Here is a 22,163-nt window from a genome sequence, read left to right as displayed (position 1 = left end):
GGGGAATAGGATACCGATTCTTTCTAATCAACCTTAGAATTTACTGATCTTATGCTGCTTTGGACCAACATTTACGACCGACGCATTTAGAATTAACCAAAGAATACGAGATGAGAAACCAAAGGGATTATTTGAGCAAGAGAGGAGTTTCCTAACCAGAATGTTCCCATGACACCTTTACATATGCGTCTATTTTCTTCATCCATAGTAGTGCGAGCCAAACTAAAATTCAACACTTTAGGTGTAAAATCACATTCCAATAATACGTCGCTGGCCTTGAAGTCTCTATGTATAACACGATGGGCTCGAGTCCTAAAGCAAATTGGCTAAACCACAAGTAGCACCAATCTAGGGCCAACTTCTTTAGGATAATAACCAAAAAAATCATAAACTTATTACACTTGTGCCAATTCAATCATAAAAATTTCAATTATACAAATTTAGTCCTAAACATTTTTAAGTTTTGTCGATTGAATCAATCCGATCAATTTTGACTGAATATCACTGATATGGATGTCAGTCATTCTACGTGGCATGACCGTACGGCCCTCACCCAAGGGGCACTGAGGGTCGGCAAGCCCTTGCCTAGTGGCTGGGGAGAGTCGCTCAGCCCTCATTGGGCTTGAAAGAAAAAAAGGAAAAAGAAAGAAAGCAAAAAAAAAGGGAAAATAAATCAAAGTTTTTTAAAAGTATTATTAAAATTGTTCATAGTAGCTCTAGTTGTGCTATGTAGGATGGTTAATGTTTACGTCAACAAGTTTTTACTAAAGTGAGTCGAATGTATTCAATTAGCAAAACAGATTTAAGACTTAATTAGCAAAATTGAAATGTTAATAAGTTTAAGAATTTTTGAACATTTTTCCCTCCTATCTCCACTCAACTCGATCTCACCCCTTGCCTAAACAATTTTGTGAAGCTGCCGTTGAGGATTATTTAAACTATACGTCTCATTATATATATTAATCCACTTACATGCTCGTTATTTTTAAATTTTCCCACTTGTTTGCCCCTCATGTGTGATGCTTAGTACATACTTGTCGTGACTTACCATTTTCGTCCAGAGGAGAAAGGACATAGATTGAGGGATATTACCTAAAAGGTGAGCCCATAGCTCTCAAGTAGGAATGGGCTCTCCCAAACCCAAACATCGCGCTATGTTGGAGTATTCAACTTTAGCTTCAAATGACGTGATGGGAATTTTCAAATGAGGAGTCACTATTAGCCTATTGAGGCCAACTACAAATCAAGTGAGACATTGGAATATACCTCACTTCCTATGGAATTAGAGAATCTAGGGTTGGTATCTTGATTAGCGTAATGAATTAACTGGTGCCTTTTCGATACTTAATCTTGTTCAATTTTAAAAAAAAATTATCATGCATTCGGGATTGAAATTAAGCTTATTTATTAACATATGAGGTGATTATTCAAGTGCCCAATTATTAAAATAATAATCAACAACCATTTCTAACTAGGCTAAGGGGAAAAAAACAATCAACATATTGAAAGTGCTCAATCAAAGGCATTTGTCTAAAAAAGAAACATTCAAACCTTATTGTAAAGCCCTAGGTTTGTTCAATTTTGAGTATAATTTTTATCCAAGATTCTCCCACACTTTTAGGAGAAAACTACCCAAAGTCTAGTTTTTACCCTTTTTGAGGAATTCTAATTATTTGAATATTTTTGGAATTCTTTTTGGAAATCTATGGATTTTCCTATTTTTCTAAATGATTTTTTAAATATTTTTATACATTTTTTGAAGTTTAATATTTTTATAATTTTTTAATTTTGTTGCTTTCTTTTATAATTTTTTAATGAATTTTAATATTATTATTATTCTTAATAAAAAAAGAGAGAGAGAAATTCGGGCCACCGACCCGACCCAACTAAGTTGACCTAGACCCTATCGGTCCGGTCGGGTCTAAATCCGGACCAGCCCTAGAGCCCATTCCGAATTAACCAAGTCAGCCCATAAAATTCTTAGCCCACTCGGAGCCTCCAGCCCATTTCTATTTTCTATCCTCAGCCCATTTTTATTTTAATTATTAATAATTTTAAACATCTTTCTCTTTTTTTCTTTTAACTTTTTTTTTTATTCTTCTTCCTCTAGCTGGTTGTCGGCGAGATGCCCCTAACCTTCGCCTAGCCACCGCAAGGTTGGCATCGCTCGACTAGGCAACGTCGACCTTGCGGTGGCTAGGTGACGCTTAGGTTGACCTTGCCGGGGGCGAACAAGGCTCCGGTGAAGTTGCCAAGCCTTGTTTGGCCTATCGCCAGCCATCGTTAAGACCGATGATCAGCTAGGGGTAGAAGAGGAGGAAGAGAAAAAGAAAGAAAAGAACAGAGAAAATGCTTGTTTTTTGAGTTGTTCTCCGGAACAAAGAGACAATTTTTTTTTTTTGCTCCAAATCTATTTCCGATAACAAAAACCTACACAAATGGATTTTTATTATATTTCTATTCTCGGGAATAAAGAAACAAAAAATAGAGATACAATAATGTTACCACTATAAATTATATTCAAAATCTATTACTAAACTAAAATGAGGCATTGCTCGAATGATTTATTACCCCCTCATAGAGATAGCCACTTCGAATTCGAATTAGGTTACATGAAGCAACTCCTACAATAATGTAGAATGGTCTTTTGTATAAGATAGATTGAAGAGGCGGATTGGATCGAGTTTGATAAGTTGGGATTGAGTTTGATAAGTGGAATTTGGTTCAAGATATTATGTCACATTATGATTATTATTAATTAGTGTGAATATATTCCTATATATGTACGGATTGGACCGAGTCTAATAAGTAGTTGGTCCCCCGTGGTAAATACGTGTGACTAGACATCTAGCTGTACAACTTTAAGAATACAATAATCCACATGTGACTGTGGAGAGATCATGTGTGCTCTAGCCCTACCATATCCCTCTTGTATTTAATTCTCTGCGTCATTGTGTCCACTAGACAATTCCAATTTATAGGCCTGCAAAAAAAGATACGGGGAAAAATTTATGGATTGTTATTGTCAAAAATTCTAAATCGATATATTAATGTCATATTTACTATGAATTAATTTTCGCATTATGAAAAATCTTGAGTTGGTAAGCTAATGTGACAACTATACTGAATTTTTAAGATAAAATCAGGGAATTCAGCATATTTTTAAAATGTGAGGAAGTTTTCAGGTTAAATTAGTAGGTTTGCTGATCCAAGTCCATTTTCTTTAGATCTAGCTCCCAAGGACGACGTTGTTTAGGAAACCCAATCATTCTAAGTTCACGAATTAGATCTACATTGCAAGCCGATCATCCGAGTCGTTTGCCACATGTGTTTCCACGCTTGCATTTTAACGGGGACATTAGAGGGAAGCTGTTGGCACAAAAAAGTGCCTAAATTCAAGACTGACGACTGGGACTTGGAGAGGGCGAGCAAGACGTGATAAAAGTAAAATTTTGTTGGGAGCTTTTAGTCAGCAATTTTTTAGACAACAATCAATGACTAAAAAAGTTTTGCAAACGGTAAAAACGAAAGGAAATTATTAATTCCTTAAATACGAGTGTCGATGAATGAAGCTTGGTTTTATCAACAAGAAGGCCACGACCGAAACAAATCACCACGAGCTAGGAACCAGGTAATTGTCCATGTAATGGGACCAATAGTTTCAGACACGGTTCGCTTGGGCAGGCCTGTATGGCTATCGAGAAATGGAACTGACACGATCATGATGTAGTGGAGCCGAATATCTCGGGAGCTTACGCACCATAAAAACCGGGGAAAATGGGCCGTTTTAAACATTAGGAATTCGAGCCCCAAGTACCGTACATAGATACATGCTGCTGAATTTTAGGAGCCATATTGCTTTCTTTTATAACCGCCGGAAATAACTATGTATTAGGATTCTGGTTAGAGTAAAGGCACCGTCAATCAAGCAATGAATATAATTTTTTTACGTGGTCAGCTGTGATTGCCTCAAGTCTTTATACCTTTAATTTTCTTGGCGCATCCTTTATTGATTTACATTTCGAAAGGTTTTTTTGTCAGTAACTTTTCGACGAAACATAAACGAAGGGTAAATTTATCATGAATATATCGATTTAATTTTTTTTAATAAAAAATTAATTTTCAATAAATTTTGTTGCACACCAATTTAGAATTCTCAATGGTAATCCAAAAACTAAAAACTAAACTAATGCCAACTAATGGTAAAGTTTTCGTACGCGTTTAAGCATCTACCCACAACCGTTGTCAATTTCGGTGCACTTTGAAATGGAAACTTTTTATTGACGAACTAATATATTAAATTAAATTACCATGTGAGGGCCCAGAAAAATAATATATTAAATTAAATTAAATAATACTGGCTGAAGTAACCGAAGGCAACATGCCGCACGTGCCTTTGAAAAGGACCACGGAGTTCAGGAGTTTGGTGTGGATAGGATAAGATCGCTATATATATATATATACAAAAATCAATTATTTATTTTTGGAAAAATAAAAGAAAAAAGTGAAAAAAGGAGAGAGCGTCATCAGTGGTACCCCAACACGGTCTAATTCTAATGATTATCGGTCTGTCCCTACACTCATCTCCTATGTAGCATAGACACTCTCCGGAAGCTTTCATGTCGTGCCCGACATTCCGACACGTGTCCGACACGCTCCGACACATCTTGACATGCGGTCAACGAGTATCGAAAAATTCGACACGTGGTCAACTCTCTCCGACACGCGAGTCCAGAATTCCGACACATGATTCTGACACACACGGGGTCAATTTTAAAAAAATTTAATACTTGAGGGATCAAAATATAAATATACACAAAAGAAGCAATAAAATTGCTATAAATATACACATATGGGGTCAATTTTTTTTTTCAGTTTTTTTTATAACTGTTTTAGTTTTTTTAAAAGTCTTTTACTATGACAGAAGTAATAAAAAATGCTATATATGATAAATAAATAAATTTAAAAATATCATTTCAGCATTTTTCTTTAAGCAATTTTTTCCTCTAAGTTTTATGTATTATTGTAACAAATTAAAATAATGAATGATATTATTTAATTTTTTTCGTGTAAATTAATTCTAGGCTATTTTTATTATAAAAATATTTAATATATAATGTATCGGAACGTGTCGAAATTCTCTATTTTTAAGAAATGGCGTATTGGCGTGTCGTGTCGTGTCATGTCGCGTGTCGCGTGTCCGTGTCGGTGCTACATAGCTCCTCTCACCTGCTCATACTTTGTCTTCACTTTCGCCTGCTGTAGCTCCAATTCAAATGGCTTTTATGTTAAAAAAAAAAGGCTTTTATGCTTCCCTTATTTTTCAAAAAGTACTGGAAAGCAATCCTAAATTATAGACATTATAACATCAATACCCAAATTTATATGTCACAAACTATCTCAAATTTGCATAGCGTGAAAAAAAAATCCTCGATTTTTGTCACATTGGTATAAGTTTAAAGTTAAAATGGGGGAAATCGTTCCAAATCATATTTTATATGAATGTTAGTTCGATCTTGAACTTTTCAATTTTATCAATTTGATTATAAACCTTTATGTGAAATTCTAACCAATTCATGTTTGTCAATTTTCGCCAAAAATCGTGAACATGGCAATGTGTTACATAGGATTAACACTGACAATTGGACCGCATGTCAGTGATGGGACTAAATTAAAATTTCGCACAAAAATTTAGGATTGAATGAACATTCGTACAATATGTATATTACAAGTTGAGCAATTTTTCTAAAAAAAAATTGGGATACTAGCATAGTGGAGGGCATAATTTATGATTTTTTTGATACGGTAAAAATTGTAGGTATTCGTATCATAGTAAATATTAACTATTTGATAATATATATATATACATTTTAGTGGGGAGCAAGGACAATCCTAGCTACGAAGTGCATGGTGACACGTACCCAAATAGAACAATGATTGTAAAAGCGTTGTTTTTTTTTTTTTTTTGGTAAAATATTGTAAAAGCGTTGTTGATCGTGCTGACCATAACAAAAACTTGTTACACATGGTTTAAAGTTTAAATTAGTGAAACAGTGTTGTGATCACCAGAATGTTTTAGAAGTTTCGCATAATTATATGGCGTCAATTATTATTATTGTAAAGCGGAAAAGGTGGACTTACATCTATAAATTTCGGAATTGACATATTAAAAAAAAACGAATGTTGTAATTAGTAGTGGAGGCTACCTAAGTAGAGTTTTTTTTTTTTTTTTTTTTTTTCCATTGTTTGAATTATTGGTCACTTTCATTTCTTTATTGACCAATATAAAGGATTGAAGGATGTAGACATAATCACACATATCTAAATTTAAAAATTTATAATAAAAAATCCCTATTTTTGAACCATCAATTTTAACTCCTCGTCTTCATCAAAATCATTGATACTTAACTTGAATTCTTGATATGAGCCGAAAACTACCAAGGACCCATCCCCATCCGCATTGTATGGTAAGTTTGAGAATTGGAGTTTGGACATACAATGCGCCATGGAAGTCGCGAATCAGATGATGGACAACTTGGTGAAGAACATGTTCGACATCTCAATATGAGCCGAATCTAGGATTCGACATCGAAGCGAATTTTGCTGAGAAATTCGAAGGACCCCTTTCGTGTATAGAATTTGCCAAGTCTCTCTCTCGATGCAGGTAGCAAAATGAGTGTAAAGATTTGAAGAATAAGGAGATGTTCCACGGTCTGGAAAAAGTTCAAGCAAATTCAATCTTTGTTTCATTTAAGTAGAGTGTTGTGTATCCTCTTCTTGGCTCGGCTGTAAAGGCTTTTGCACCATAGGGTTGTTGATTCCATTGTCGTAGCTTCAAGTATAAGTAAAATTCATCTACTGTTGTATTGTGATAACTTACTTATTGAACTCATGAGCATTAGCGCTCCTTTGGGGAAAGTTTTGGTGCCAAACTCACTAGTTGCAAAACTGAATAAAACGACTGACCTACCCGAGCTATAATCAGCAAAAATTACCTTGCTATAAAAACTTTTGACTTACACAAATAATTCAAAAGATCTCAGAAGAGGAGAGATGCATCATTACAAGGCAATTGAAGGACAGGGATCACGAACTATTCGAATAATTTACAGACTGGGTCTTTCAAAGAAGTTGCCCAAGCCTAAAGCCAATTTCAAGCCAGTGGGCAATTCAACTCAACAAGACATCTCAAGAGAGGGTCAAGGAGGCCATAACATACATGATAATGGAGCTCAGCAACATGCTACACTCGCAAGTCGCCGCTCCTAGTCTTCGAAGCCATTTAGCGAGTCTATCAGATGCTTCTTCCGAATTACTATACCATCTATCTGGTTCCTTGCTCTGCATATTTTATTCTCTCGCTCATAGGAATAAAGCACGAGGGCCAACTTTATAATAACTGTAAAAAACCCTTTTACACCCGCCCGCTCAATCATCCCTCACTGATTGGATTGTCTGATTCCAAAGCTTGAATCCTTTCAGCTCGGCTGCCATGGAAGAGGCAGAAGACTCACAGCAACGAATGGCATCTCTCTGCAAACGATTAGGGAGTATGTGGTCAGCCAACATCATCACGCCAATGGAGAATATAGTCTCTGAGGAGAAACTGAAGGAATGCAAACAATCTCTCCTTGGACAGCTACACACAAGCCCAAAGGTTAACTTCCAGGCGTTTCAGAACACAATGAGGAAAGCTTGGAGGCTAGAAAGTGTGGAGATAACTCAGTTACGACCTGGTATTTTCTGTTTCACTTTTGATACTGAGATTACTAAGAACAAGGTAATGGACTCAGGTCCTTGGTCCTTTGCAAACCACCTGCTTGTCTTAAAACCATGGGAGCCGAATATTCCTCCCCAATGTTATGATTTTAACTCGTGTGAATTCTGGGTTCGTATTCATGGGCTGCTATGTGAGTGGATTATGGAAGATGCGGTTCGCCGGATAGCAAGTAATATTGGAGTGGTTTCGGCTGTTAAAATTGAAACAAAAGGTTAATGCCTCTATCAAAACAGGAAAAGCGAGAGTGAAAATTAACCTATCGTCTCCTCTACAATCAGGTTTTATTATAAGTAATGCAGGGCAGAAAATCTGGCTTGACCTTAAGTATGAGAGGCTCCCACATTACTGTTACTCGTGTGGAAAGATAGGGCACTATGCCACCTATTGTGAGGAGGTGCCGTTTAAAGAAGAAAATGTTGATACAGAGGATGGGCATATGTTTGGCTCGTGGTTAAAGACTGAGAATCAGGAAAATAGCCCTTACTGGAAATTTTTTTATGGAGTTAAGGAGCATATCAACAGGAAAGAAGAAGTTGCCCTCGAAACTCCACCTAACCCAGGACAAATTGTGCTCTATGAACCACAGACATCTAGTACACAGAAGCAACCAAACAACAACATTATGGAGAAGGGAAAGGAGATACTTACAGAAGAATGCTATGTTGAGGTGCAAGAATGCCAAATGACTGAAACAATCCCACCTTTTGTCACGATTCCTCCACAGACAGAGGTAAATACAGCCTTAGTCCCAGTTTATCAGAAGAAAAAACTTTGCAAGAAGAAAATTCCAAGTGCTAAAAAAGCAAGGTACAATCCTTATGATACTCAGCAACCTAACATATTGGAATTTGATGAATCCCAGCTACTTGATACACCTGTCAAGTTGGTAGTAGAGACTGAAAAAAGGGCTCTGGTGGCTAGCCCGAATAAGCCGTCGGGTTACAAATGAATTTCCTATGTTGGAATTGTCAAGGGTTGGGCACACCCCTGACAATTCAAGCCATCCAAGCCCTAGTGGCTGAGGAGAGGCCCAGTTTAATGTTCTTAATGGAAACAAAAAATCAAGAAAAAATGGTATTTCGTCTAAAACGACGTTTGCAGTTTCAGAATTTGTTTGTGGTGAATCCAGTGGGGACGGCAGGGGGGTTGGCACTCTTTTGGGATAATAGGATTTTAGTTACAGTAGAATCACACTCTCCACACTTTGTGAATGTGATTGGGGAATACATAGGAAGTGGGCGGAGAATGCGAATCACTTTTGTTTACGCACCAAACGATTTTCAAGGAAGACTTCATCTTTGGGAGGAATTGTGCCAGATCAGTCACTCGAATAACCTTCCATGGATTTGTGCTGGTGATTTTAATGAAATTCTCTACCTGTGGGAAAAAGTTGGTATGCGGGTGGCAGAGAATTACCACATGAAGGCTTTCCAGGATTTCTTAGATGCTTGTTGCCTCATGGACCTAGAGAGCAAAGGGTGTACATTCACATGGGCTAACAATAGGGAAGGGGATGCATATGTGAAGAAAAGACTAGACCGAGCAGTATGTTCTATGGAATGGAGAGTCACTTTTCCAGAAGCGGAAGTTTATGCATTACTGGCTATTGGTTCCGACCATAGCCCGTTATTAATTTCTCTATCCCCGGTACAAGAAAAAAGGAAAAAAGAATTTAAGTTTGAAGCTTTTTGGCTGGAAGAGGCTGAATGTGGGGAAATCGTAAGGGATGTTTGGCAAAAGGCAGAAGATACAAATGATAATTTGTTGACAAAGATGAAAAGAGTTTCTGGTGAACTAGAAGATTGAAGTGAAAAAAGGTTCACGGATGCTCATAAAAGAATTAGTAGCCTGAAGAAGGAAATTCAAAAACTTACCAACCTTTCGAGTGGAGGGTAGAACCGAGAAAGAGTCCAATTGCTAAAGGAAGAAATAGAAAGATTATGGAGACAAGAAGAAATGTACTGGGGATTAAGATCAAGAATACATTGGTTAAAGTGGGGAGATAAGAATACAAAGTATTTTCATGCTACCACCATCCAGAGACGGCAAAGGAATAGAATTACAATGCTGAAATCTGACAATGAGGAATGGACACGAGATGTTAGCCAATTAAAGCAATCAACGATGAATTTCTTTTAGAACCTTTATACTTCAGAGGGCCCCCGTAGTTTTCATCCAGTGCTAGAAAATTGTCACAGCATGGTTGGAGAAGAAATAAACAATGATCTAACAACTGAGGTGACACTAGAAGAAGTTAAGACAGCAGTTTTCCAATTGGGTTCCACTAAGGCACCAGGGCCTGATGGCCTAAATGGGCAATTTTATCAACACTTTTGGGAAGAGGTTCAGCAGGATGTTTTCAAGGAGGTGCAGAATTTCTTTATCTCTGGAATATTAAATCCAGTTCTGAACAAAACTCATATATCCCTTATTCCCAAAGTACCTAACCCGGAGAGACTAGAACAGTATCGTCCAATAAGTTTGTGCAATTTCAGTTATAAAATCATTTCAAAAGTCTTGGCTAATAGGCTAAAGCCTTAGCTTCCAGATTTAATTTGTGAAGAGCAAAGCGCCTTCATTAGTGGACGGTAAATTCAAGATAATATATTGATTGTCCAAGAGGTGCTTCATCAACTAAGGGTGAGAAAGAGGAAGAGAAAGTTCCAAGCACCGCTGAAACTAGATATGAAAAAAGCGTATGATCGAATAGAGTGGGATTTCCTGGAAGCTTGCTTGCTAAAATTTGGATTTTGTGCAAAATGGGTGAATTGGATAATGCAATGCGTGTCCACAGTGACATTCAGTGTCAAATTTAATGGAGAGCCTTTGCCCTATTTTCAACCATCAAGAGGTATTCGACAAGGTAATCTGTTATCCCCCTATCTTTTTATATTGGTTGCTAATGTGCTATCTTTATTGATGAAAAAAGCAGTGGCACATGGAACCATCAAAGGAATTCGTTTTAATAGTGTTTGTCCCACTTTATCCCATCTGTTGTTTGCGGATGACTCAATTTTCTTTCTTAATGGGACGATCACTGAATGCCAAAATGTTGCCTCAGTTTCGAGTCAATATTGCTTAGCTTCTGGACAAGCAGTAAATTTAAACAAGTCAGGAATCTTCTTTTGCAAAGATTGCCCACCAAATTTGAGAAGAAATATGGCAGAAGAACTAAGGGTCCCAGAGATAGGAAAAATGGGCAAATATTTAGGGATTCCATCCGATTGGGGGAAACAAAAAAACAAATGTTCACTTGGATTATTGCAAGAGTAAATAAGAAGCTTGAAGGTTGGAAAGAAAATTTGATATCGAAAGCGGGAAAGGAAGTCCTCATTAAATCAGTAGTGCAAGCTTTACCTCAATATGCAATGTCGATTTTCAAAATTCCAATATCAATCTGCCGAGCTATTGAGAGAAAGATAGCAGCATTCTGGTGGAAAAATAATGAAAAGCAAACTAGTTTGCGTTGGAAAAGGTGGGAAACTTTGAAGTATAGGAAAGATGCTGGAGGCCTTGGGTTTAGGGATTTATTGACTTTCAATAAGGCTATGTTGGGAAAACAAGCATGGAGGATTTCACAAGATCCCATGTCTTTGTGGAGTCGTTTTCTAAAAGGAATATATTTCCCGAGAGAGAATTTTTGGCGAGCTGGGAAAGGAAGCAGACCTTCTTAGGGATGGCAAAGCCTAGAGATGCCATTTATCCATCAATTAGATGGGTAGTTGGTAATGGGGAAAAGATTAACATCAGAGAAGACATATGGCTTAAACGGGGATTGATCGGGGGACCTGCGAACTGAAACGAACCTAGAATGCTAGAATGGTGTCTGAACTAATTATAAAGGAAGAGGCATGCTGGAATGAGCAACTAGTGCAGGAACTTTTTGACCCAGAAATCAGCAATGAAATCTTAGCAACTGGCTTGGGGAGTTTGGAGTTGGAAGATAGAATGGTGTGGACACCTTGCAAATCAGGAAGCTTCACAGTGAAAAGTGCATATAACAGTAGCAGAGAGGAAACAATTAACCAAATTTCAGAGAAGGCATCGTCCTCCTATCAGACCCCCAAATCACTATGGAAAAAAATATGGCAATCCCACACCTACCCCAAAATAAAATATTTTCTATGGAGTGATTGCCAAAACGCCCTCGCTACCAAGGATAACCTTTTTAGAAGGCAAATCTTACCTCATCCCCTTTGCAGTCTCTGTAATCAATGCCCGGAAACCGTAGAACACGCTCTCCTTCTTTGTTCATGGACGAGGAAAATCTGGAAAGATACAGCTTTGAACATCAATATCTCTGCCCACGGTTTATCGTGATTTGAAGTATGGTTAGATGAAGTCGAACATACCTCGGCCTCCTTTGAGCTTCTAGCGTTTGTTCTTTGGCAAATATGGAAAGCTCGAAATCACTTTGTTTTTCGAGAGAAAAAACCAGATCCACAGCAGGTAGTGGATGAAGCTGTTGCGATGCAACGAAATCATGATCGGTGGCTCCCTCCGAAGAAGAAAACCAAAAACGCAGCAAGCTTCCACCTCCATCAATGGCGGCCACCAGAGCCAGGGGAACTCAAAATCAACATTGATGGAGGCTAATTGACGGTTTTTCCCGATCTATCAAGGGGTCTTCAGCAGCTCAAGCGGAGGCACAAGCCATGGTGGAAACCCTAAGGTACTTTTCCACACGAACTGAAGTTTCACTTGAAGTGGAATCAGATCATTCTGATCTGATAAGTGCACTTACTTGCGGAGCACAGATCACGTGGGAAGTTCAAGGGCTCATCAAACAAGCCCACTCGCTTCTCAAGGCTTTCAAATATATTAAGTTAGGGTGCGTTTGGGAACCACTTTTGGGGAAAGTCTTTAGGAAAATGTAAATACCTTTGAGTTAAAGGTGTTTTTCAAAATGCAACCGTGTTTGGTAAATTGTACTTTGAAAGCTCTTTGTAAAGTATTTTGAGCAAAATAGCGTTTGGGGAATTACATTTACAAATGATCTTTGTGGTAAAAAACAAATTATCAAAACAAAAATTAAAAAAAATTGACCAAAAGGGCAGTGGCCGCCGGCGACCTCCGGCGACCTCCGGTGACCTCCGGCGACGCCGGATCTGGGGCAGCGAGGTCGCGCGACGCCGTCGCGACCTCCGGCGTCGCCGGATCTGGGGCAGCAAGGTCGCGGGAGGACCTCACCGCCCCGGATCTGGGTCGCGGCGGGGTTGCGCGACCTCGCCGCCCGGATGGGGGCGGCGAGGTCGCGGGAGGTCGCGCGACGCCGCCGCGACCCAGATCCGAGGGCCGCGAGGTCGCGCGACCCAGATCGGGGCGGCGAGGTCCTCCCGCGACCCTGCCGCCCCAGATCTGGGTCGCGGTGACCCAGACCTCGCCGTGGGTCGCGGCGGTCGCGCCACCCCCCGGCGTCAGTCGTCTGGGCGACGGTCGCCAGCGACCGCTCGCGAAAGAAGAAGCTCGCGAAAGAAGAAGACCCCCTGCCGCCCCAGATCTGAGGGCCGCGGCGACCCAGCCCTCGGTCGCGCCACCTCCGGCGTCGGTTGCGCCACCTCCGGCGTCGGTCGCGCCACCCCCCGACGATCGCCGGCGTCCCTCTAGCAGTCGCCGGCCGCTCGCAGTTAGCCAGAACGGAATCCCCTTGGAGAAGATGAACAGTTGCGACACAAGGGCAAGAACAGGAAAAACTAAAAATTTGTGAGGATAATTTCGGAAAAAAAATAATATGAACAAGTGCCCGCGCGGGCATGCCGAAAATGCCGAAAGCCCAAGGCGGTCCCCCGCCTTGGGCTTTCAGCTTCACAAATGCTGGCATTTAGGTAATGGAGGTTCAAAGTTTTTTGCCAAACGGCCCAGCATTTGGCCAAGTATCTTTAGACTTCAAAGGGGCTTTGGGAAGTGGTTCCCAAACGCACCCTTAGTCCATATTAAGAGAGAGTCCAATAGATTGCTGACTAGGTTGTTAGAGCCCAGAGTAAAAACAAATTATCACAAAATTGGGTTTTTCAACCACCCCCGACAGTCCGACCAAAAAAAAAAAAAAAAAGAAAACCACCCCGACAGTCTGACCAAAAAAAAAAAACCACCCCCGACAGAGCTTCTCAGTTCTGAAGCAAATGTATCCACCTACTTTCTCCTAGTAATGAAAGTCGTTTCATTTTTCTGACCAAAAAAAAATATATATATGGGCATCTAAATGCAATACATAACTCGGACAAGATTAGAAAGGGGAAAAAGAAGTCCAAAATCTGATGACCAAGAAGATAAATAATGCAATACAATCTTCCTATTATCATCTTACTGCAAAATTCAAGCATCCTCAACTCGACATTCTCATTCTCGGCTCCCAGATATCGATGTTTTGGATTTGTCGAGCATATTTTGTGGCACCACAACCCTGAACACTGCATAGTGATGATTCAAGCTTTTTTCCCCCTGTAGCCGGTGAACACTGCCCAACGCTCCGGCACTCAGATTTGGAAAAGCGTAAAACACACGCCTGATTCTCTGATGCACAAGTGCCATCACACACCTTAAACAAGACGAGATGTAGCAGAAAAGTTCAATATCAGGAATTTCATCACTCTATTTCAAAAAATCTACACCTCTTTAACGCTTGTTACGCCAAATGAATTGCAACTCCCCATGTTATTTCCTCCAGATCTCAAATGTGAAAAATATCTAATCTACAAAGAGGAGAGGAATGCAAAGTGCAAGTGCAAAGAATCGCAGTCTTGTCAAGCGTAATCTCGGATATTTTGGGCAAAGGGTAACGAGCCCAATAGGCTGCACAAGCACCAAACCAGACAGTTACAGCCGATTTGTTTAACTTACATTGTGCATGGTTCCCAAACAAGGTAGATGTCATTGCCAGTGCATAAACACCGTCTAATAGAGAGATCACCATTTCCATGAGCAGCATCATTTTTTTCATCATTGTCGACCTGAATTCCCACAATGAATGTTGGTTAGATGCAGTTTCACATGTTCCTCAGATTGCAGAAATGTGATTGCCGTTAAGCAATTCAGAGAAACTATGTGACTATCGATATCAAACCGTTTCTTCAATTATGATAGCAATGAATCGTGAAGACCAGCCAGACAAGTGAGATTACACCTCTCCAGTTCCCCGAAATATGTCACGCCCATCTTCATTTGGGAAAGCACGCATCCATGAAGCACATCAAGGAGAGCTCTGACTCGTTATCTATCCTGAGCAATGTCGCATCTGCTCATTCGTTTTACTTTAAGGTGTTATCCCCGGCACAAGTGGAATGCGTGGCTTGGGCATTTTAGTTTTCTCCACCAATATCGCTTGGGTAGTCAGGACTGTCCCAGCAATGGATACTCTGTTTTGTCACGCGCACCTTGAAACCTCGCATGGATCTATCACTTCAACAATGAGAAGATCTTCACATTTTCCCATCATTGCATTGTAACTGATTTCCCAATTACATGTTCAGGTTGACTCTACTACGGTATCACCATCTGCTCCTTGCATTAGTTGCAATGGCTTTCGCAGGAGCAAGGAGTGCCTGCAATTGCAATCTGTAATTGACCACCTATAAGAACAGAGAAACCTCCAAAACAACAGCAAAATGCTAGAAACGATCCTCTACTTGATGCATTCCGCTTAGAATGGCCAAGTGATTATCGAAGACACAAGGCAGGTTATCAATCAAAAGAAAAACTAGAACATGGTTTCCTCAAGACCCCATAAGAGGTTGTTAAAATATAATTTCCTCAAGCCTACATGGCTTGAGCCCAAGTCCACAGAGGCCTGAGGTCCGAAATCAGGACACGGCGCATCCTCCAAAAAAGGCACAAAGATCACTGTGCACACCTATATTGATGACTGCCGGGGGATGCTTATTGGAGATATCATACTTTTGCTAAGACATAGAATCAACCTGCTCCTCTTGATCTTTCCATGTTGCTCCTCAACACAGGGATACACTCGAAAGATGTACATAAAGCTACAACACCACCAGGCTCCATTCCCTCATTCATATCAGCAAATGTGGGCTACTTTTCATCCTCTATTCTTAAGTTTCCGATCTTCAAGTTCCACCACATCCCACCTTAATTGAATGCACATTGCTTACTATGGAATAGAGATATATAAGATATTTATCCAGAATGACAAAACTAAGTCGCTTTCGTAAAACTTTCTAATGGACTCGCAAGCACTACAGAATCTTGATTTCGATGAATAAATGCAATTATCTTATCTCTGAGGAAATTAGGGGATCTCAAGTTTCACGGGCTTTGTAGATCTTTAGTTTCTTCAAACAAGGTGCTGAAATCAAAAGATTTTGGGATTTTGCAAACCTTAATTACAGCAACCCCACCAGGGAGATTGGCAATTCTTTCTGCATGCTTTTTGCGAATGGTATGCACTGCCGGTTTCAGCTAAATCCTTCTTAATCTGCAAAATCCTTGCCTAGATTTCGGCTTTAGTAGAAGGATCAGTAACAATGACAGTTGAGCTTCTACTAATGGTTACCTTTCTAACAATGCCAAGCTGATCGAAGGTCAATAAGCGAGAGTTAGACTAAAGTCTCCAGAGACAAGGGCAACTCTCGCGCCACTCTCCATAAACAATAACATAAAAAGAATAACAAAAATCCACCAGAACAGTACTGATATTCTCACAAATCCTAACATATATTATTGACAAGAAATTTCATAGTCCTTGTCTGGACAGTGAACAGCATTTCCAACTTTTTACCCGTTTCTCCATAAAAACTATACACTACTATTTCCACTCAGATTCTGAACAGTGAACAGCTCCCAATTCTTCAAAATCTCAAACCAAAGGGCATAATTCGTAAGAGGCCATCAAGAAATTGAGCAAAAAGAGAAGAAAAAGAGGAACTGTTCCGCCTGCCACTGCTTGTGTCTGTACAGTCGACTTCGCCCAGTAACAGCCGTCCTCTTATGCTCCCATTCTAGCAGTCCTCTCTCGTTTGTCAAATTGGTTCCACATTGGGGCAGATCTCTGTTTTTTACCCTAAAACTATGGCCAGCCCTCGCCATCCATGTCCCGTGCCGTGCCATCGGCAGTCATGGTACTATTGTCAGCTCAGCACTCACCCTGCTCTCCCCTCACAGCAACCACTCAGCCACTGGCCGTTGTACGGGTAAGGGCCGTGTCTCCCCATATCTGTTTTCGAGGAATTCCTCTAAGTTCATCTCCCATCTTTGCAGCCCTCGTCATCGTTGCAATGCTGGTGGCCGGCATAGCCAGCTTGGCAAAGGATGGCCACAAGCAGCCCGGCGAAGGCGACTGAACAGTGAACATAGGCGAGCAGTGGCGAGAGGGTACACGAACGGTCGCCGGGAGAGCAGGGCAGCGGCGAGGGTGGAAACTGGAGAGAGAGAGGACGGGATGTACGGAGAAAGTCTTATGGGGTTTTGCTCATTTATAAAAGACAATCGTTCTAATCGCAGCCGTTGATTTCTCATGATCTCACGATAGAGAATGTCGATCCTAATCTAATCAATCTAACCGTATAGATCCACTTGATCTAACGGCTATTGGCCCTCATCTCTTAAATTTAATGTAGGAGATTGGACATGGTTGAAGTCGTCAATTCTCTTCCACAAGAAATTCGGTGAGATCGAATCAACTTGTTCATTTAATGGTTCCAAAGAACTTCTTTTAAAAATAAAATAAATAAATTAAAAGAACTTCTTTTGGATTTATGATGTTGGATTTCTATTTGTGACGCATTGCCGTATATCAAATAGCGAAAGTCGCAAAAATCATCCTCATTATTACCGACATTTGGTTTTAGCCATGTAAAAATATTTCATTACAATTTATTCGACCAGTTAGTCTCCCTATGCAACAATTTTTTATTCAAAAGTGGACGAAATATGCTCGATCAACACCAAGTATCGACACATGATACTTATGCCTACGAGCTTCTAAACACAATTACCCTTACAATCCTTGTGCTTTTAGGAATTTTCGAGTTTGATACCTATATTTTGTTTCAGCAATAATTTTAGTCCCCTCATCAATTTTATTTTTAAATATCCTCATAGCATTGATTATAACAATTTTCGGTACAATTTTTCATATTTTTTTCATTTTTCAATGATGAAATATTTAAATACATTGTATATATGTGTATAAGGGTTGTATAGTTAATATTAATAGCTTTGTTATTCAAATTTGACCTCATTTTCAAGATATATCACATATATAAATGTGAATCACGACAATTTTCACTATTACACGAAGTACGAGCCTGAAAAAGCTTACAATCGTGATCGAATAAATTCACATGACCCAACGACTAAATTCACGTGACCAACCTCGAAAGATGAAGATGAAGTGATGATATCTTTTGAAATACATAACGAATTTTTATAATCAAGTATCCATAAATTGGATCTTTTTCGGCCGAAGGCCGAGGTCGAGTCGCGTCAGCAAGTATGATGTGTGAAGAAATATGAAGTACGTTCACGTCAAGCAGAAAGTGAAGTAGAGCACAGAAGTCCCAAAGCAACCTAAGAAAAAGTCTGACAAAAGCCACCGGAAGGGGAAGAAAATTTGCTCAAAGTAGGAAGCAAAAGCACTGTTTAATACTGTTAATGTACCGTTTGGCATCACATCAAAGTCTATAACGCCGCCAGACGTTACATCAAACCAGTCTGCAAAGCATTGTGCAAAGTCTATAATTCCCCCAGTCATTACATCAAATCTGTAAAGCATCCTAAAAAGGTACCCTACATCCTTAGGTCATGACAAAGTCTATAATGCCCCCCAGCATGCGTTGTATAAAACAAACTTCCGTCGTCGGAAATCCAAAAAAGAGTTGGCTAAAAGAGTCGATTCCTGTACGCTCACTCGGGTAACTTTCCAAATCTCTTCTCTCTTTCTTCTCCCGTGACATGTGTACAATTCGAGAAGGGTCCTCAATAATTTTATAAAGAATTGCAAATTTTCAGACTTGCCCGTGTCCCCTCCCACGGTACATGCAAAAAAACGTAAATATGAGCTAATTTCATTGATTAACTTTCCATTTAAAATTTTGTCCTCCCCATTTTCCGTACCTTTTAAAAATATGAGCTAATTTCATTGATCCTTCTTTGATCGCCAACACAGCAGTTACTTTCCGCCGGATACATGGAATTCGACCTTCCTAGTCCCCGTCCACCATCCAAAGCAGATCTAATATGCGTGATGAGTCGATATTTTTTTGTTTCTTTTCTTCCTATACGGATCAGCTTTGAATGGTCAAAGGCGGGGAAGAGAGAGAGAGAGAGCCGAGGGTTCTGCCTCATGTCCGGTCAAAGGAGAGAGAGGACGAGATCGAGATGAAGAAGAACAGTGGAGAGAAAGACAAACTGCAGAAGAGAGAGAGAGAAGGAGAGTCATGAATGTCGGGGCAGTGCGAGGGGACGCGTCTTGTCCGCACCGGATTCCTCCTCCGTACGCTTCCCCCCTCCCCCACCGCCGTCCGATGATCTCTTCGTCTCAAGCCTTGGCGAAACCGACGGCGGCAATCGACATGGGACGGTTCGGTGGGGGCAAGAAAAAGGGGGAAAAGCACGTTGAAATTCGATCGTCTCTGATTGGGGCGTACCGAGAAAGTACGATGGTTTCCGAAAGACCATCTCGGCTTTGGGTGAAAATGGGGGAAGGGGGAATTCTTCCTTGTGGACCCAAGTTCATTGAATCATGTGGAATATATCAACGATTTCATCTCATGGGTTTTCACAGGTAGAAACTGGGAATAGAGTGAATGGCCATTATAGAGTTGATGATTCTAAATTTGAAATTCAAAATTGGATTTGGCAAAATGTATTTAAAAAAAATAATAAGTTTGAGTTTTTGATAATTAGTGTTGTGATAATGATTGGAATGTACATTGTTGCAACCTGCAATGATTATGGAAATTGGGGAATTTGCGTTTAGATAGGATACCAAGGTATTTGAATATATTTATTCATGCAATGTATTTCTTACGAACTTTTGAATGGTAATGTACACATTAGAATGTATGTTCCATTTGTTTCAACTAGTAGTCTGCAAGCCCCTTTATGCTCAACTGATCCAATTTGGCATAAAGGCACATTTGGGTAGATTTAGGAAAGAGCATTTCATTTTCAAGGTTAGCCTCACTCAAGAGGCTCGAACTTGGTTTTCCCTTCTCAAAAATTCCGTGTATTGGTTTTTTAAGAGGTAAGCCCGAGCAACAAATTAAACCCAACTAGAGGGCTCGATTTAGGTCAAGCCAATGATTACATCCACAACTGGCAATCCGACTCCAAAAAGGCCAGGTCCTTTTTGGCCGTGAGAGGGGACACAAATAGTCGCTACGTAGCGGCAAGGGTAGAAACTAGAGAAAGAGAGGGGGGGATGTACGGAGATAGTCATACCAGACTAAAATAAGGTTTTGCTCATTTATAAAAGAAAAATCGCTCTAATCGCAGCCATTGATTTCTCATGATCTAATGGTACAGAATGTCGATCCTAGTCTAATCAATCCAATCGTATAGATAGCTATTGGCCCTCGTCTCTTATATTTAATGTGGGAGATTAGGTCAATGTAATGGTTGAAGTCGTCAATTTTCCTCCAATAAATTCGGCAAGATCGAATCACCTTGTCCATTTAATGGTTCTAAAGAACTTCTTTTGGATATATGACGTTGGATTTCTACTTGTGACGCATTGCCGTAAATCAAATAGCGGAACGCAAAAATCATCCTCATTATTACCCAACATTTGGTTTTGGTCATGTAAAAATATTCCATTACAATTTATTCTGCAAGTTAGTCTCCTTATGGCAACAATTTTTTATTCAAAAGTGGATGAAATATGCTTGATGAACACCAATTATCGACATGTGGTACTTATGCCTACGAGCTTCTAAACACAATTACACTTGCAATCCTCGTACTTTTGGGAATTTTCGAGTTTGATACCTATATTTTGTTATGGCAGTAATTTTAGTCCCTTATCAATTTCATTTTTAAATGTCCTCATAGCATTGATTATAACGATTTTAGATACCATTTTTCATACTTTCATTTCACATGAAATTTCAGTGATGCCGGCTATCATTTAAATACATTGTATATATGTGTATAAGGGTTTTATACTTAATATTAATGGCTTTGTTATTCACATTTGACCTCCTTTTAAGATATATCACACGTATAAATGCCAATTACGATAATTCTCGCTGTTACACGAAATACGAGTTTAAGAGAATTCATGATCGTGATCGAATAAATTCACATGATTAATCTCAAGGATGAAGTGATGATATCTTTTGAAATATATACGGTGAGGGAGTTTTTCATAGTAAAGAATCCTAAATTGGATCTTTTTCGGCCGGGCGTTGAGGTCGAGTCGCGAGAGCAAATATGACGTGTGAAGAAATCTGAAGTATCTTCACGTGAAGAAGAAAGTGAAGAAGAGCAGAGGAGTCAAAAGCATTAAAGCAACCTAAGAAAAAGTCTGACAAGCCACGGGAAGGGGAAGAATATTTCGCCTCTTTCAATGTTTTTAGATCTGTTATTTCCGATGCATTAGCGGCCGGTTGTACCGTTTGATACTGTTCGTACACTGTTTGGCATTACATCAAACCAGTCTGCAAAGCATCCTAAAGGTGCTCTACATTATTCGATCATGACAAAGTCTATAATGCCCCTAGCATGCGTTGTATAAAATAAGGGTTGGCTATAAAAGAGTCGATTCCTGTACGCACTCTCCGATAACTTTCCAAATCTCTTTTCTCTCTTTCTTCTCCCGTGACACGTGTACAATTCAAGAAGGGTCCTCAGTAATTTTATAAAGAATTGCAAATTTTCAGACTTGCCCGTGTACATGGAAAAAAACGTAAATATGAGCTAATTTCATTGATTAACTTTCCATCAAATTTTTTTGTCCTCCCCATATACGTACTTTTTAAAAATAAGCATAAATTCCATATTCAGTTAACTTAGTTCTAATGTGAATAGAGTTATTTAGCCATTCCAATTATTCTATTCTTAGAACAAAAATTCTGAAATTAAGATTTGGAGAATACTTACATTAACTAAAAGTATATGATGATTTCATTAATCGAGGATGAATATATTCTCACCTTATGAGGTAAAATTAAAAATGTCAATGTATTTCTTTTGTGAGAATAACACATTAGCGCAATTCAAGCTCAAATTATGTTAAAATGATTTTTGAGTTGGCAATATAAATAAAAGTTAAGAGAATGATTTTTTCTCATGTTGTTCATAAAGTACGGATAATGACTACAAATACAAAAATTATGGTTATTTTTATCACATATATCGTCATTGTAAAAGTGTATATATTTATATATATATATATATATATTATGGATATTTTTATCACATA

The 22,163-nt window shown here is 39.3% G+C and overlaps 2 long non-coding RNA genes across 5 annotated transcripts; both read right to left on the bottom strand.

Moving 5' to 3' along the window:
- Positions 1-7,028: 7,028 nt before the first annotated feature.
- Positions 7,029-12,497, bottom strand: LOC120289478. The gene is made up of 4 exons (XR_005547488.1): positions 12,133-12,497; positions 11,967-12,048; positions 8,429-9,244; positions 7,029-7,533 (listed from the first exon to the last, which is right to left on the bottom strand). It is a non-coding gene; the product is annotated as an uncharacterized LOC120289478 (long non-coding RNA).
- Positions 12,498-13,983: 1,486 nt separating this feature from the next.
- LOC104438329 lies at positions 13,984-17,171 on the bottom strand. Of its 4 annotated transcripts, none has more exons than XR_005547624.1 (3): positions 14,844-17,171; positions 14,621-14,730; positions 13,984-14,318 (listed from the first exon to the last, which is right to left on the bottom strand). It is a non-coding gene; the product is annotated as an uncharacterized LOC104438329 (long non-coding RNA). The 4 variants fall into 4 exon arrangements; XR_005547626.1 differs by having other exon boundaries at positions 14,904-17,171; XR_005547625.1 differs by having other exon boundaries at positions 14,621-15,890; positions 16,118-17,171.
- Between the last annotated feature and the right edge of the window lie 4,992 nt (positions 17,172-22,163).

The sequence above is a fragment of the Eucalyptus grandis genome, chromosome 11 (assembly GCF_016545825.1).
Source record: "Eucalyptus grandis isolate ANBG69807.140 chromosome 11, ASM1654582v1, whole genome shotgun sequence".
Classification (NCBI taxonomy): domain Eukaryota; kingdom Viridiplantae; phylum Streptophyta; class Magnoliopsida; order Myrtales; family Myrtaceae; genus Eucalyptus; species Eucalyptus grandis.
The sequence above is the reverse complement of the archived record's forward strand: the minus strand, read 5'-3'. Positions and strand labels throughout refer to the sequence as shown.